At 37.1% G+C, this 16,882-nt stretch overlaps 1 long non-coding RNA gene across 3 annotated transcripts in view; it reads left to right on the forward strand.

Annotated features, from left to right (window-relative positions):
* LOC142139170 (uncharacterized) overlaps nucleotides 1-16,882 on the forward strand; it is a 67,269-nt gene that overhangs the window by 45,465 nt on the left and 4,922 nt on the right. Inside the window, exon 4 of one of the 3 annotated variants that reach the window (XR_012688171.1) lies at nucleotides 8,854-8,908. The exons of 1 other annotated variant lie outside the window; for it this stretch is intronic. This is a non-coding gene — a long non-coding RNA (uncharacterized LOC142139170). Of the gene's footprint in view, nucleotides 1-8,853; nucleotides 10,011-16,882 lie in introns of those variants that run through there. One more of the 3 variants, XR_012688170.1, reaches the window with a different exon arrangement.

A 16,882-nucleotide genomic window follows, 5' to 3' on the forward strand; every position in this document is an offset into this window, starting at 1 on the left:
GTATTTAAGATCGCATCATCATCCATTCATCTAACCCTGAGGAAGTCTCCGTTGAGATGAAACACGTTGCGTCCCTTTTCTGACTCTAACCGGCACCCGTACGTAGGAAGTGGAGTGCTTTGCGTTCCACTGTGGAACGCAGTTTGACCGCAGACTTTCTTCCATGTGAGATTGTAAGCAGCGACCACTCCGTCCGTTCTGGATTTCCTACTCTGAGAGAGGACACTCACTACTATTTTTCCATTCATGTTAAGGATGTCAAGTCCATTTTAAGCGTGAGTCTTATGGTGCTTCCAATAATCAGTTTGGAGTGATTTTTATGCTTATACTTATATTGACAATTCTTGTGTTTTTCTTAGTCTGTATGGCTATATTTATTTTTATTACATTTTTGGTATTTTTACTTTTATCTCTCCACTTCTAGTCATTTCACTGCATGTGGGATGTATATAGAGGATGTCCCTTTCGTTACTTTACTCACATATTGCGTTTAATTTATTCATGTGATATATGCATTATACATTTGTTGACTGTTTCCCCTTTCTTTTTCTTTTTTGCCTTTTTTCCCCCTTCTTTTGAGGTTCATGTTCTTTGGAGCTGCGGGTAGATTGAGACATTTTGGACTATCCCCCATCCGTTTTACACACCATTGATACTGGACTTCTATCATAGTAGCTGCTTTACAGACTTTATTTTTATTGTGTGAGCCACCAGCTCAGTTGACTCTGCAGTTTTCATTTTATATTGGCTGATTTTATTATTTTTTATTATTTTATTTTCATTAGTAATTCATTTTGATCTTATTATCCTTTGATACACCACCCAGGTTATTTATGTTATCATTGGTTTATTATTGACAGTGTGAGGACCCTGTTATCTTCTTTCTCACATTTGCTGTTCATCTAGTATGATCTTTTCAACTTTTTGAGTTTCATTTTTTCCTATCTTGTGAGCGCAGTTGGGACTTGCCATTTTCTGTTTATTCTGCTGCAAGTGTACCACACCAGTCTGTAACTGAGCGCATGTGTCTATTTGCCTAATATATATATATATATATATATATATATATATATATTATAGGCAAATATATATATATATATATATATATATATATATATATATATATATATGTGTGTGTGTGTGTATGTATACATATATATATGTGTAAGTGTATGTAAGTATTTATATATTCATGTGTATGCGTGTGTATTATGTATATATTTATATGTGTGTGTATGGATATATACATATGTATGTGTGTGTATGTATGTATAATATATATATATATATATATATATATATCTATATATATAGATATATATATATATATATATATGTAGACAGCAAGATTTAAACACTGGCGCTCTATGCAGTATTGTATATATACAGAAATGGAATTCAAACCCACATATAAACCTCTTCCACGTGAGGAGGCAGCCTTCCTTCAAACTCTAGCTGGTAAGGGAGAAAATGGATGTAATAGGTACAACAGAAGGAGGGCGCAACGGTGATGTAACAGATTATACTGAACAAAGTGAGTAAACACATAAGTTAAATAAGCATAAGGATAATACAAGTCTCTGGGTTGGTGTCCAACAATGTAAGTAATTAGTCCAGTCTCAAATCCAAATGCTAGACAATGACCAATCGTATCAGACACTATGTGTAGAGAATCAACTCTGATGCCACAGAGCATACCAGAAAGTAATATAAAACCAGCTTATCTGTATCGGGGTCTCCACGAGGAAATCACGGCTCCGCCTAGTGTGTCGGGAACAGGCAAAACAGCAAATGCAGTATACGATATTTCTGAGCCTTGGGCAGCCGTCCCCATGCAATCACCGCTATCAAAAAATTTCGTAACTAATAACAGGAATGGAAACGTTGGAGAAGATGACACACTTTGACACGCTTTCAAGTTTGTCAGCTTCTCAACCTTACTCGAAACTGAAATTCTGTGCCACAAATCTGGCAGGAGGTCACCTCCCACCTATTGATTTGTTATCTGGAGAACTGCACTACTCTATATATCTCCTGTTTATCTCTGTCCTTTTTTTGGCATATAATTGGAGAGGTTGTAAGCTGTGGTACACTGGTCCAGCAAGCTTTATATGAGTAGCAACTATACCTTTTCTGTGGCATCAGAGTTGATTCTCTACACATAGTGTCTGATACGATTGGTCATTGTCTAGCATTTGGATTTGAGACTGGACTAATTACTTACATAATTGGAGACCAACCCAGAGACTTGTATTATCCTTATGCTTATTTAACTTATGTGTTTACCCACTTTGTTCAATATAACCTGTTACATCACCGTTGCGCCCTCCTTCTGTTGTACCTATTACATATATATATATATATATATATATATATATATATATATATATATAGAAAAATAATAAGCAAAAGGCGCTTAGTGCATTAATAGAAAAACACCAAATTGTGACAATACTTATGCGTATATGTGTACCTCATACACAATAAGAATATAAAAACATACAGATTTATGCAGCAGGCAGCTCCTCAAAAAAAGCACTCATTTGCAAGTGCTCAAATAATGTATCATACTACATACCCTGAATCGTCTTAAAAAAGTCGAGTGACGAAACGCGTTGAGGGGGATAAGGTGTTTTCTGATTCTTTCCGTGGATTACCATATCTACCTCGGCCAGGTGTTTTTGAGAGATCCGTGATTACCATCAGGAAAGATTGCAGATAAGCCTATATTCGTTATATATTATTGATCTGAATATCTGGAGCCATAAGGACTGGACATCAAGGATTCTTACTATATAGGATGTCGGGAATCTAATTACAGATAAGCTGTTTATTATTTGTTTTTTGGTACGAGGCCAATTCACTTGTTTGTTACACTGAGAAGACTAATTGTTGGTCATTTTATACACTATGCGTGGCGCTTCTCTCTCCTTTTGTCTTCTATATATATTATATAAAAATACAATTACAAGATTTCAGTATTGGCGCTCATATATGACAAATAGACAATTTACAATTTAGATATGCAAATACAAACTGGATGACACCAATCCAGGTATGCCTGGGCCCTGTTTATTCATTTCTCCATGGAGATTTCCACATGTGCAGCTTCTGTAGAGGAGAAAAAGTGTGGCAATAATAAATTTGTAGAAAATGTAAATATGCTCTAGGTACATCCATTATTGCTGATAATTGGGCTTTGGACCTAAGTTTACTATTGTGTTTTATTTTGTTATTATATTTTCATTGCATTGTATTTATACTTTTGAATTATGCAATCTTAATTTATAGGTTTATGCACAAAAGCATCAATTATACATATGTTTACTTTATAGAGCAGAAGGCATGAATTATGTACCTGTGTCTAGATTATGCCCGAAACTCTATGACTTACACTTTTGACATATTTTGTATACATATTTCTTAGAGAATGCCATCGTATTGTACGTCTGCAAAGAAGACTTTTGTGTAAGCAAACCAAGTTTTTGGATTTTTTTTCTCAATAAGGTGAAATCTTAACATAATATATGTTGTTCTTAATAAATATGGCCAATGCATGTGGTTGACTATAAAAAATATATGCTGCATGGTTAAATTTGTGATAAGTCAACAATTCTGAATATGTTTTTGGAATTAACATGTGTGAAAATGTTTTCCAAATACATCTCGGCAAAATTTTCAGGCAGCATTAATTCTATAGCAATGTATACATAATTGATCCAAGTGTTAAAAAGTAGAGTGTATGAAATGGAAAAATATGCAGTATCTCTGTTTCACAATATGTATTTTTAGTTTGCACCTGCAAGTAAAATATTGTTGAATAACATTCTTACGAAGAAAACTCTTGTTTTCATCCATGGGGGAAGGTTTCACATCATGATCTCCAGGGGAGGGCTGGAAAATTTTAGCTCGGGGGGCAAGACTTGACTCAGCAGCCTATTTTAAAGGGCAAAAAATGTAGGTGACCCAGGCCAAGGTAGCACACTATAGGACTGGCCCAGGGAGCAGATGTTCCCTTGCCCCTCAGCCCAGCCTAGCCTGCCTCTGATGATCTCCTAGGTCCCCCGCAACAAGCTCAATCTCCTCCTCAAAGGACCCCCTATCCTTAATGGTAATGTTCTGAAAAATGGCACATAAACTAATAACGTTGCATGCAACATATAGACCAGTGAGGCAACAAAAATTGGCTTTCAGAATTGTAAATGTTTGTTCAATGACCGAATTTGTTGAGCATGTGTGCAATTGTATGCAATTTGTTGGTCTGTGGCTGGATATAAAATAGGAGTGATGAGCTATGGTTGGAAAGTGCAGGCACTGCCTCTTGCAAGTAGAACAAACACACTTTAGAATATGAACCTATGTGTGGTTTAGTAGTATCTTACTACAGGCATTTTAAAGTCTCTGAAATGTGTAGCTTTAGAAAGGTGCAAATTGTCTGTATTATTTTTAAATGGAACATAATTAGAAAAAGGATAGCTGCATTGTGAAAATGAGATTGAAATACACTGAGCATTGTGGCAACTATAGTGCTCTATGTCCATTAATTCTTACAGTACCAGTCATCTTCACAAATTTTTAATGAAAAAAAATATTATCTAATTCAATCAACCTATTACACCTCTGTGTTTACATTAGCACCATAATTTTTATGCAAGAGCTACTTACATTTTTTAAATGTGGAATTGTGGTCCTTCTAGTAATCTTTACCCCATTTTGCTAATCCCTGATTATTTTTATGCATGTGACACAGGAATATATTGTGTACCAAAATGACTTGTCATTGTGCTTGATTAACCATGTACTGACTTCAGCTTGTTTAAATATACTCCACTTCTGCCTGCATTGATCTTGACTTGTCCCTGAAATCTTCCTATATGGCATTTAGACACTTTATCTGATATCAGATCTGTTACGTAGTCCTCTCTTATCTGCCTTGTGGTTTCACCTATACTATTTTAGGATATTGCGATCGCCTCTTTAAATAATAGATTGCCTGGTATCTAGAGCATATTTATCAAAGGTGCATCTGCCAGTGGGCTCACAGCTGAGGTGGGCCCCATAGTGATTCCAGAGCCCTGAAGTGATTCCTGTCAAAGCCCTGTGTGTATATGTGAGGTTTTCACCAGGCAGTATATGGGGGCCCTTCCAAAAGTTTGCTCTAGGGCCCACAAATATCTAGTCACTCCCCTGCCTCGTGTTAATCTATAAATACATTAAAATACTTTTCTTTTTTAATGTATATTAAGTAATCTCTCCCTCAAAAAGAGGACAAGGATAGCCTCTGATCCTCACTTAAAGTTATTACTTGCTCTCATTCACGGTTACAGGACTTTTTGTGGAGTGAAATTCCTTCCCTCATATAGTAAGACTGTCTTCTTGCCTTCAAACCTTTACTCGTTCCCTGAAAACAAACTTCTTCAGGTAAGCTTAGCAAATTTCCAAATGTGTTCTCAGCCTCACTAAAATGTTCTACCTGATTGCTCTGATTGTTTGAACCCTAAACCTACATGGTTGTGTGACTGGATCATATAGCCCCACTAAGCACTTTTTCCCATTACAACCTGGCTGGACCAATATCTGTGGAACTTAACCTCATATATGAAACCTTTAGATTGTAAACGGGCAAGAAAATACCACTTACCTCTTTGTCTGTTTGTTACTGCCAGTCTTGTTTTATTACTGTTTTTGTTCCCAATTGTAAAGTGCTGCAGAGCATGCTGGTGATATATAAATAAATATTACTAATGATAATAAACTGGATGGTACATTTGTTTGTACTTAGACAAGCAGTCATTAATGACCTCCGGTGTATCCTTTAAAGAAACAATTTAAAGTGTGTCTTGGAAAAATTTAAAACGTGTTTCTTGTATGAAAATACATTTGGATACTATTATGTGATGTCATTTCATATAAGAATTACTGTTACCTCTAATTTACAGCGTCTATTCCATTTTATGTCGAACACTCATACAACACAAATGATGTTGTTCTTAATTGGGATACAAGACAGAATATTGGCAAATTATTGGAACATTTGTTCAGTACATATAATTACTGAGACTAAATGGCATGAAATCTTTCCGTAGAAATTATTTTCACCCATGCAAGTTCCTGAGCGAACTATGTGCCAATTTCAATTAAAGCACTGATATCATGTTCCTAATTAGAAATGTGATTTCCTTACACACATTGCACATGAACTCTAAAAACTAAGCTATAAAACAACTTAAATTATTATCTGTTATTTATTTATGTACAAACGATGGTGAAATATCATGATAATTAAAAAAAGCTAAAAAAGCAATATCCAAAAGAATGGTAACTTCTTTTAATCCTGTAATGCAAGCAAGAGTTTCATTAATTTGTGTAAATAGATTAAGGGCTAGATTTACTAAGCTGCGGGTTTGAAAAAGTGGGGATGTTGCCCATAGCAACCAATCAGATCCTAGCTGTCATTTTGTAGAAAGCACTAAATAAATGAAAGCTAGAATCTGATTGGTTGCTATAGGCAACATCCCCACTTTTTCAAACCCGCAGCTTAGTAAATCTAGCCCTAAGACTCCTATACATTTCACATGAAAAATTGGAACACCTATGTGACCTGGGGTTTGCTCAGGCCATGACATCTATCAGATTTCTCCTTTTAGTTTCCAAATTAAGTGAAATGGTCAAAGGATCATATCGCAAAATATTGTATTGATTGGAGTTGGAGTAATGGGAAAACAAGCATAATGTTTTAGATTTTAAACTGGAGGGTCTAATATAAATGAATGCAGCTTTTTAGGGATCCATTTTAAAGTTTGTTTAGAAGTGATTAATAGGAATGTAGAAAAAGTCACAGGGTCTCAAATATTGCTAAATAACTCTTACATGGAGTACTTGTTAACTATTGGAACACATATAGTTATGTTGTCAGTTCTTGAGCACACTCCTACTTAGTATCGCTGAATTATATGGTAATTGTACCTCACTTATTTGAGTAATTGCTCCCAATTCCCATATCAACCAGGAAGGGGAAGACAACAAATATGTAACAAAAATAATTGTAACTCCAGCTATACAGTCGGAGCTTTTTTTCAGCCCATTAGAAGGAAATAAATAATTTATTTTCAGAATTTTAGGTATTGGGTATTTATAGGTCTTGAACGGATTTACAGATTTTTCAAGTTTAAAAGTAAATGGACCGATATGTATGCTAGAATAGGTTACATGCTTGCCAATTTCAATGTATATGATCAACTCATTGATATCAGCAAAGAAACAACAGAGAAGGTATGCGGTCAGCAGTGCAAACACTGCATAAAAGATCATATTTAAATAGTAAATTGTACCTGCTATGCAAACTATACTACAGAAGACTGCAACAAAAAAAAAGGAAATGCAAGTGCAGGTAAGCCAAATTATAGAAATTTTAGAACAATTGAGAAGAATCGGAGAGGAAATTAAACACAGCCACATTGTAGCTTCATTGCTGTAAGCATTCCTCAATCATAATGAGAAGGGTAGTTACACTACAGGAATCTGCAGTTGCTAATAATACTCCAAGCAGAATATATACTCAGTGAAATGGATGTTTTAAATTTACTCAAGAACGCTGCTTATTAAACTGTTATATTGACTTATGGGTGACAAGTCAAATGACTGACAAAAGAGTTGTCTGCCAAATAGGCTGTGATAATGTGACACATGAGTTGTGACATGTTCTGGACACAAATGTAAAATCATCTTATGTCCTTACATCCTTATATATTTTTTTCCAACAGTGAAGGATTATGGTGGTCATTCTCTTAGAAGATTAGGTCAATGCTACGCACTAATCTGTACTGAATGATAATCTCCATCCCACGTTGCAGTATTTCTTTCATGAAGAAATGTGTGTTTTCCAGGATGACAAGGCCACCATTCACTGAGTACGGGTGCTCACTCAATAGTCTGAGCATGACACTAATGTAGCCCTATGTTATAACACACACTTCATGGTGGATTTCTAACCTTCACAATATCTTTCCTTAGAAACTGTACTGTGCGGGAAAGGTTAATCAGCTTTGAGATGAGGCTCACATATTTATCTAACTGGCAAGTTTTTAGATATTTATATTACTTGCTTATCCTATTTTATTGTTGGCCATCAATTCCTCCAAGCTGTACTTGGCAAAGCCTTTTTTAGCACGAGCATTTTGAGGTTAACCACAAAACTAAATAAAGTCTTTTGTTATCAAATATTTAAGATAATTTGGAGATATTTTTGCATTTTATATTACTGATTATATTTTTAATCTGCTATATTTCAATGTGAGAAGAATTGAATATTTTAATGCTCAGTTTGGGGTTAATTTGATAGATTGCCCATCTTCTCAGATGCACTATGGGGAACAAATCACTATCAGGTGAGAATTATCATTTATTATTCTAACAACTATAGTACAAATACTATTTTAAATTCATAATTTAAATGTCTATGAATGATTTTTCAAACAATTGATAACTTTTACTTTCATGGGTTTTGCTATTGATTGTATTGCTTTTATCCTGTACTTAATGCAGTTCTGCCTACAATTACACAGTTTTGTTATTTATCTGGTATACAAACCGTGCTTAAAAACAATGTATTTTTGTATTGCTATTTATTATTTCACTTTCACTGCCACCATTATATAACTACTGCGAGATATTATAATAATTTTAGCTGCATTCGGTTGATTAGGTGCTCCTCTCTATAAGTAGAGTTTGTTTTCTTAAAAAAATGGTCAGATCTAATAAATGTCAATGTGCTAGACTATCTGCATTAGCCATGTGCCCACTTACATAATCTGATATACTATTATTATTGTTATTATTAATCTTTAATTATAGGGCGCCACAAGGTATTCGCAGCACCGTACAGAGTAAAGACAGTGGATCATACCGGGTAGAATGATACAGAACAATAAACTAAAATATCAAGACTTCAAAGCTCCCAACATAGCTGGAGCTAAAAGTTACTGGTGCTTGGCATTCCTGGAAATGGATGCCCAATGTTGCCATTTGCTTAAAACAAACTATCTTCAGCTGTGTTTACTTTAGATATTCACCCTTATTAATTTCTGAACTCCATTCTTCCCACAGAACCAATGTAATATTAATACAAAACAAAATATTTCTGATTTGAAACTTTGTTCATAGTCACAATCTATCATTTTGAGTTAATAGGAGTAGATGATACTTATTTTGTTCACTGAGAACCAAAAAAAAAAATCAACAGATCTCTAGGTTTTTATTTGATATCAGCTGCTCAATAAGGTCCTTCTGGCCATCTCAAAACACTGCAAACAGTCACAGCACACGGCAGCAAACAGAGCTTGTTGACACACGCCAAAGAAACACAGTAATAAAGGAATCCTCACGCCAAATACTGTTTTTTAACCAAGCATTAGCGAAGGAGATGAGCGCCAGCAACACCACATGTCCCTTGTCTCATTTTGCATTTCAAAACAGTTTCTTTGATCCTTTAAGCTTCTCTTAACAGCTTCAATTTGTCTTCACTATTTCATTTGCTCCTTGAAATTTCCCCCTACCTTAAAAGGAGACTGTAATATATGTAACAATTTTTTTGACATAAAACAGAAAATAAAAATCATAAGGATTCTGTTCATAAACTGTATGGTGCTTCCTCTGCCTGAGGGAATAATAGAGAATACATTTGCTAAGCCTTACTCCCTCGTTCTGCAACAATAATTACCTTCCTTTTGTATGCCAGTTTTTATTATATATTTTATTCACTATTTAAATAGTCCAGGGTGTAGTTGCCTTTCATCATTTTCCGTAGTACACAAGGAAATGTCCTTTTTGTAGTGTAAATGAGCTGTTTTGCTTTCTCATTCCTAAATTGTAGATGTAGCAACACAATATAATCAGCACTGGCTCTATAGCAGACAACAATTCCTATATATTAACTACATTTTGCTTCATGTGTTATTATTGTAATGTATATTGCAGTAAGTAGGTTAATGTATGTCTGTGCATATGTGTGTTATATACTTATCTATTATACATTTTCAATAAAAATAAACATAAAAAACAATATCTTACCAATTTAGCATTTATGTTGGGAAAGTGGGGTTTAGACACATGTAAATCACAATTCAAGTTTACAATGTCATTTATTTATTTTTATTCGTACACAAGGTATTCACTGTTAAAGAGTGCAAACAGGCGCCTGAACCAAAGCAACAAAAACACATTGACTTCCGTTGTCTAATTTGCACTATAGAGGTGAAAACTGATTGATTGCTGTGGTTTTGGCACAGGTTAGTTAATAATTAGTTAGTTAATAAATAAGCCTTAATATGTTTTCCATAACCAAATATACTTTCCAAACAGAAGATATTTTTTCCAGTCCCATTGTTTTTCCAATTATTCTGTGAAAATCCAATGCACATTCACAGAGACAGGAGGAAGAGCTGTATGAGATTATACATGAGACAGAGCTTTTGGCAATATCAGTCTGAGCTGGTTGACTGGGTATGCATCTAGCTTGACCATTTTCTTGTCCAATCTACCTCCTTGCCTGCATTACCTCCTCACATCCACTACCCCTAGCACATGTAGCCGTCCTCTTTTCACTTACAGAATCACATGAGTGGAGAGATCACTGCATCGCACAAGAACAGCACACCCATCACCTGAAATAATCTGTGCTGCTGTGAACATTCAAGTGACTTGAATCTTGTTGTTCTAACCTCACATGTTCTATCCTCACATATCCTTACCTGAATGCTGTTGTTCTATCCTCACGTGTGTGTATCATCATTATTATTATTATTATTATTATTACCATTTATTTATATAGTGCCACTAATTCCGCAGCACTCTACAGAGAACTCACATCAGTCTAAATTGACAGACACACGGAAGGACAGACACACACGGAAGGACAGACACACACGGACGGACAGACACACACAGACAGACACACAGACACAGACAGACAGACTAGGGTCAATTTGTTACCAGCCATTTAACCTACCAGTATGAATTGAACTCATGACCCCAGTGCTATAAGGCATGTATGTATGTAAGTGTGTATATGTGTATGTGTATATATATATATATATATATATATATATATACATGTTAACCCATGCATGATACTCATACATTCAAGTCAAATCAAGCTACTTAAGGTGTTAAAAAGATTATTGTCATGTATTTGGGCCATAGCCCAGGCCTCCTCAGGGGAAGAGCGTTACTTCCCGACGCAAGCGCCCTTTTTTAACGTGGTTTTGTCCACATGTCACCACCTCATCATTTTTCTCCATCACCTCATCCTTCATTTTTATCGCCACATCTATTCAGATGTCTATCCAGACACAGTGATCTCTCAGCGGTCCTGAGTATCACACTCATCTCGCTCTGTCACCCCCGGCAACCACCAACCACTCCCCACTGTCATCCCCGGCAACCACCAACCACTCCCAACTGTCACTTCTCCTTCAAGAAATATATATATATATTTTTAAAATCTTTATAAACACTTTTAACAATTAACAAATTAGAAACATCTTAGTATACCAAATTTCAGCCCTTTCTGAGTTTTTTCCCCCACACACACTAAGAATTTAGTATGTCAGTGTATAACTCCGCCCAGCAGGTGGCGCTGCAGCAAATTTTAGCCCTTTCTGAGTTTTTTTTTTCCACACACACTAAGAATTTAGTAGGTCAGTGTATAACTTCGCCCAGCAGGTGGTGCTGCAGCTTGGGTTTTTTTTTCCACACACGGACACACACCACTAGGCTTTTATATAGTAGATATATTTAGAACAAAAAATATACAGTGCGTTCAAACACAATGCTGTTGTAACACCTAAAAGGTGTAAAGAGTATAAAATAACTTAATTGTGTCCGTGTCAGATAGTCTTTCATAAGTAATACTCCCACGAACGGTATCAGCACTAGCAGTCACTGGTCTGCGCGTCTTCCCCTTCGCTAACCCGATCTCCACGGGTCAATCAATTCCTAGGTTATCAAACAGATGGGTGCGCTTCCATAGTGCATTATCCAAGTAAATAGATTTTATTAAAGACAGAATGTACATGTACCAGATAGAAAATATAGTCAAGCATTGAGCCAGCAATCAAATGACTCCTATATCAGCGGACATCATAGATAACCTGGATCCATAACCGAGATAGTTATGGAATATATATATATATATATATATATAGTATTATTTAAAGACGTCATTCAATAAAATATATAAATTTACAAATATAAAAAAAATGTATCATGGCAAGATGGAATATGAACAGATTAATATGTGTGTTATGTCAACTGGCACATATATCCACCAACTGCATTGAAACATAGAAGGAGAGAGTAACATATATTTTATTTTGTATTTTTCTTGTTGAAATTGTGTTTGGAGTACACAAAACAAAGAGCAGTTTTAGTAGCATGCTGCTGCTGTTCTCAAAGCATTCTTATACAAAGCCATACCTCCAGTGTCCTCAGACCCATCTGCTCACAGGAGTACTTCAAAGTCTCCCAATATTCAAAGAAACTGATATAGCTGAAAGGTGTTTGTGACTAATGGTGATCTATTTTCCTGTTCCAACTGGCTTCAAACACACAGTGCTGTTGTTATGTATCTCTTTACTGTAATCGCCCTTAATTTCACTAACTTAAATTATTCATCCTTGCACGCACTTTAGACAGCGCAATTTGTAGTGATATAGTAGGTCCACCTATTTATACAGCATATTATATACTATTTAATGTTCCCACATTCTTGTCTATCAAACAAAATCAAATATTTCAACTACCTGCAGTTTAATCTATTTATTTCTTTGGACCATGCTGACTGGTAACATGTATCACAATTCTGGACGTATATCAACCAGTTTTCTTGTATCCACTTGCACTGTTAGATAATAAAATGTCAAAAAATGATAAATGCTACAGAGCTGCTGCACAGACTGTATCAAAGGGGGACTCAATGTATTCATTTTCTTTCTTTGTCTTTTTACTAAACACGATGGGCCTAATTTAAAGATTAAAGTAATGATCCCCATTCATATATGGGAATTTGGATTATCCGACAGCTTGGAGTAGCTGTGTGCTGAAAGAGCCTGTGTTGATCTCCAAAGGAATAACTTGGCCACCCATCAGTGAGCTGTTAAACTGAACGCCCAGAGCTCAGTGCTAGTCCCGTGTGAATTGTTGCACTGGCAATTCAGTTGTTCGGGAACATTACGCTTTGGAAAACTCTTAGGTAGCAGAATACAACTTCAGCTGGAGCCCAATGCTGTAATCCAAGCCCAGGCGGTATGGTAAATCACTGGTCCATCAGCTGACTCATAGTAACACTTTTCCCCCACTAAAATTGCTTGACTCATTGAATGGATTGCATGCTCCATCAAATATATAACCACAACTGATAATTTTTAGGTGAAAGTACATGGGCAAGCTGCAGTCAAGATTAACTGTCATATATACTAAATATACTACGGCTCAGTGGGGCATTGGCCAAAGAGAGGTAAAGCATCTATCTCACTTATATACTACGGCCCAGTGGGGCATTGGCCAAAGAGAGGTAAAGCATCTATCTCACTTTTCGTCACAGCTAGGAGAACTGCCCCCCATCTCTGGGCCCTGCCCTATTCCCACCATCCATCCACGGTCCACCTCCCCTCCCTCCACACTGCTCCAACTCCTGCAAACTTTCCCCATCCTTCCTCTTAAGTTCCTCTCCTTCACCTGTGCACTGCGGAATGCCAAATCTGTCTGTAATCAGCTTGCTCCCATCCACAACCTTTTCCTCTCTCTTTTCTTCAACCTACTTGCCCTCAGTGAAACCTGAGGACCTTCTGACACTGTCCCTGCTGTTGCTCTATCCTCTACACACACTCCATACTCTGATGGCCACCAAGGTGGTGACATAGGCATCCTTTTATCTCCTAACAGCACCTTCAGTACAATTTCCTCTACTTAAACCTCTTCCTACCTCCCTCTCCCCCTCCTGCACCCAAAGCCCTGTGGACACTATGCAACATGCGTGATCTTGCCCCCACCTGCTCCTCTGCCACCCTTGAACCACTCCTCTTTGCCTTGCCCTAATGCATCCTTAGATGAAGCCACCCCTGCCATCACACTTCATCTCTGTCATTCTATACCCCGACCTTGTTCCTCTAAGTTCACCCACTACCTACAGAGATGCTCCCATTCCACTGTGCGCGTCTGGAGAAGTCCCACTCCGATGTAGACTTTATCCATTTCAAATTAACCCTGTTACACTGTTCTCTCTTTTGCCAAACAGTCCTACTTCAAAATCCTTATCTCCTCCCAGTCCAAAACTTCCCATTGTCTTTTTTCCACCATCAAATTCCTTCTCTGTCCCAAGCATACAATCCCTCCCCCCCCCCCCTCACTGCCCATGATTTTGCTTCTTACTTCAAGGGGGAAATTGATTCCATCCTGCATGATATCTCCTCCCTTCCTTCACAATTTTAAAGCCCCTGCCACTCTGTCCACCTTCCTTCCTGTCACAGACACTGAAGTCCTCCCACTCCTCCCCTCCTTTTCTTCCTTAACCTGTTCTCGCTACCATGCTCATACCCACCTCCTTCACTCTCTCTTATCTAACACTTGCAGTCACCTAGCTCACATTTTCACCTTGAACAGTTAGTCTACAACCGTTTAACAGTCTTTCTCACCGTTCACTCCTCCTTGATTCCTTACAATCAGGCTTCCTCCCTCTCCACTCCTCCGAGACTGCCCTCACCAAGGTAATTAATAATCTATTCTTAGCTTAGTCTTTTACCTGATCTTCCTCCTTGTCCTCTCTGCCGATTTTGACACAGTTGGCCAACCACACCTGTTTACACTCTTTACTTCCTTGAACTTCACGGCACTATTCCTACCTAGTTTACCTCCTACCTCTCTGATTGTTCCTTCAGTGTCTCTTCATCTTGTACTTGTTCCTCTCCTGCCCCTCTATCTTTAGGGGTTCCTCAAGGCTCTGTTCTTGGCCCATTATTTTTCTCTTTTTACACCTCTTCTCTTGGTCAACTCATCTGCTCCTTTAACCCCCAATGTCACCTTTATGTCGATGACATTCTAATATACCTTTCTTCCCCTGACTTCTGTCCCTCCCGTGTGTCCGATTCCCTCTCTGCCATCTCCATCTAATTTTTATTGATTTTATTCTTTCTCTTGTCCCTTACTTATGTGTATTTTTTCTGTTTATTTTTTGTTGATTGTGTGGAGCTGCAGATTATTTATATTCCATTTAAATAAATGAAGATGATGATGAAACAGTTGAACTGAGGAGACATTCCAGTAGGTCATTGAAGCTAGTCTGGCCTTTGCGTGATGACTCTCCTTGGCACAAACTTGTAGTTTCCCACTGGCATCACAAATTTCTAACTGTTTTATTGTGAAAAGATGAGTATGTGGGAGGTAGGGCACCAAGCTGAAGTATAGTGCAGACATCTCTACTGCTGTCTGCTTGCCATTCTAACAAGGCCCCAATCTGAGCTCATTAATGCCTGAAGTAATGCAACTTCCAATTATCATAACCTTTATTTGGAAATTGTAGTTCAAGGTTAAATTCTGTTTGCTACTATTGCTACTAGTTCCAGTTTTTAGACTTTCAAAGGGTTGGGTAAATTTTTCAGTCTAGAAAGCAATCATAATATGCTCCTTTGGAAAACAAATTCTACACTATGTCTAGCAGTCATATACCCTATTGTGCTTTTCACAGGTTTCAAATCACCCCTCCCCCCAACATGTATTCTTTGGGCCTAATGTAAAGTTTGACTCATTTTAGAGAAAAAAAAGAAAAGAAAGAAAATGTGTTTGAAAAAATGTGGTAATTACGTGTAAGCTGAACTGCACATATTTTAAAATATGTGCGACTGAGCATACTATGTTATATGTGTCTGCTTCATAAAGATAATGATACACTTTAAGCTTATCATGAAGAGGTAGAGAGTCCTGTCATCACCATCAAGGTGATATAAGCACCAGCACGCATAGCCCTTGCTGGTTGCAGCAAATATGGGTGGTCAAACAGTGTGTGTGAGGTCCCCCCTGCAAAAGCCACAACCAACACCAACTGATGACACGCTGACCTGGTGACATTATAATTAGGTCCCCTATCATAATGGGACACATCCCCACCTGTTCAGCACAGGGCTGATTCCCTAGGTAATTGGGCCAGCATAAAAATACAGTTCCCCTAGGAAAAAACAGGGGTCTTCACAACACTTGTCCTGTTGGGTGTTGAGATAATAAAGAGTTACATGTAAGAAATCAGCATTTTTGTATGTGGCATTATTGGTCATAAGCTACTTGAGTATGCTGTCCCTTGTAAAACTACAAGGGCCAGCATACTATGGCTGCCAGAGCATGCTGGCACTTGTACAACTACAAGCACTAGCATGCCTTTGCATCCAGGGACCTGCATTGCCACATAGAAAGAGACTGTAAAAAATTAAACAACACTGTGAAAAAATATTTTATTTAAATAAAGACACCTCCAAACCCTCTTATATTAATGCATTAATTACCTAAACTCATTGTGGGGAATCTCTTCTTACTTCCAGCATTTAATCCTTAAGGAATAGAAAAAAAACATATAGAGGCTTCATACTGCTCATTGTGGAGCCATGTTGCGACAGGAGACTTGTCAGTTCTTCAATTGCCAGCATACTTAAGCAGTTATGGCTGCTAGAACTTGCTGGGACCAATAGTGTCACATCCAAAAATGCTGATTTCTTACATTTAACTCTTTGTTACCCCAGCACCCACTGGACGTTTAAAATCATTTAATTGCAGATTCACTGATAAAAATCACTTTTGAAGTGCAATAATGCATAAAACCATTTTGAAAATGACTTATTCC

The sequence above is a fragment of the Mixophyes fleayi genome, chromosome 2 (genome assembly GCF_038048845.1).
Source record: "Mixophyes fleayi isolate aMixFle1 chromosome 2, aMixFle1.hap1, whole genome shotgun sequence".
NCBI classification, from domain to species: domain Eukaryota; kingdom Metazoa; phylum Chordata; class Amphibia; order Anura; family Limnodynastidae; genus Mixophyes; species Mixophyes fleayi.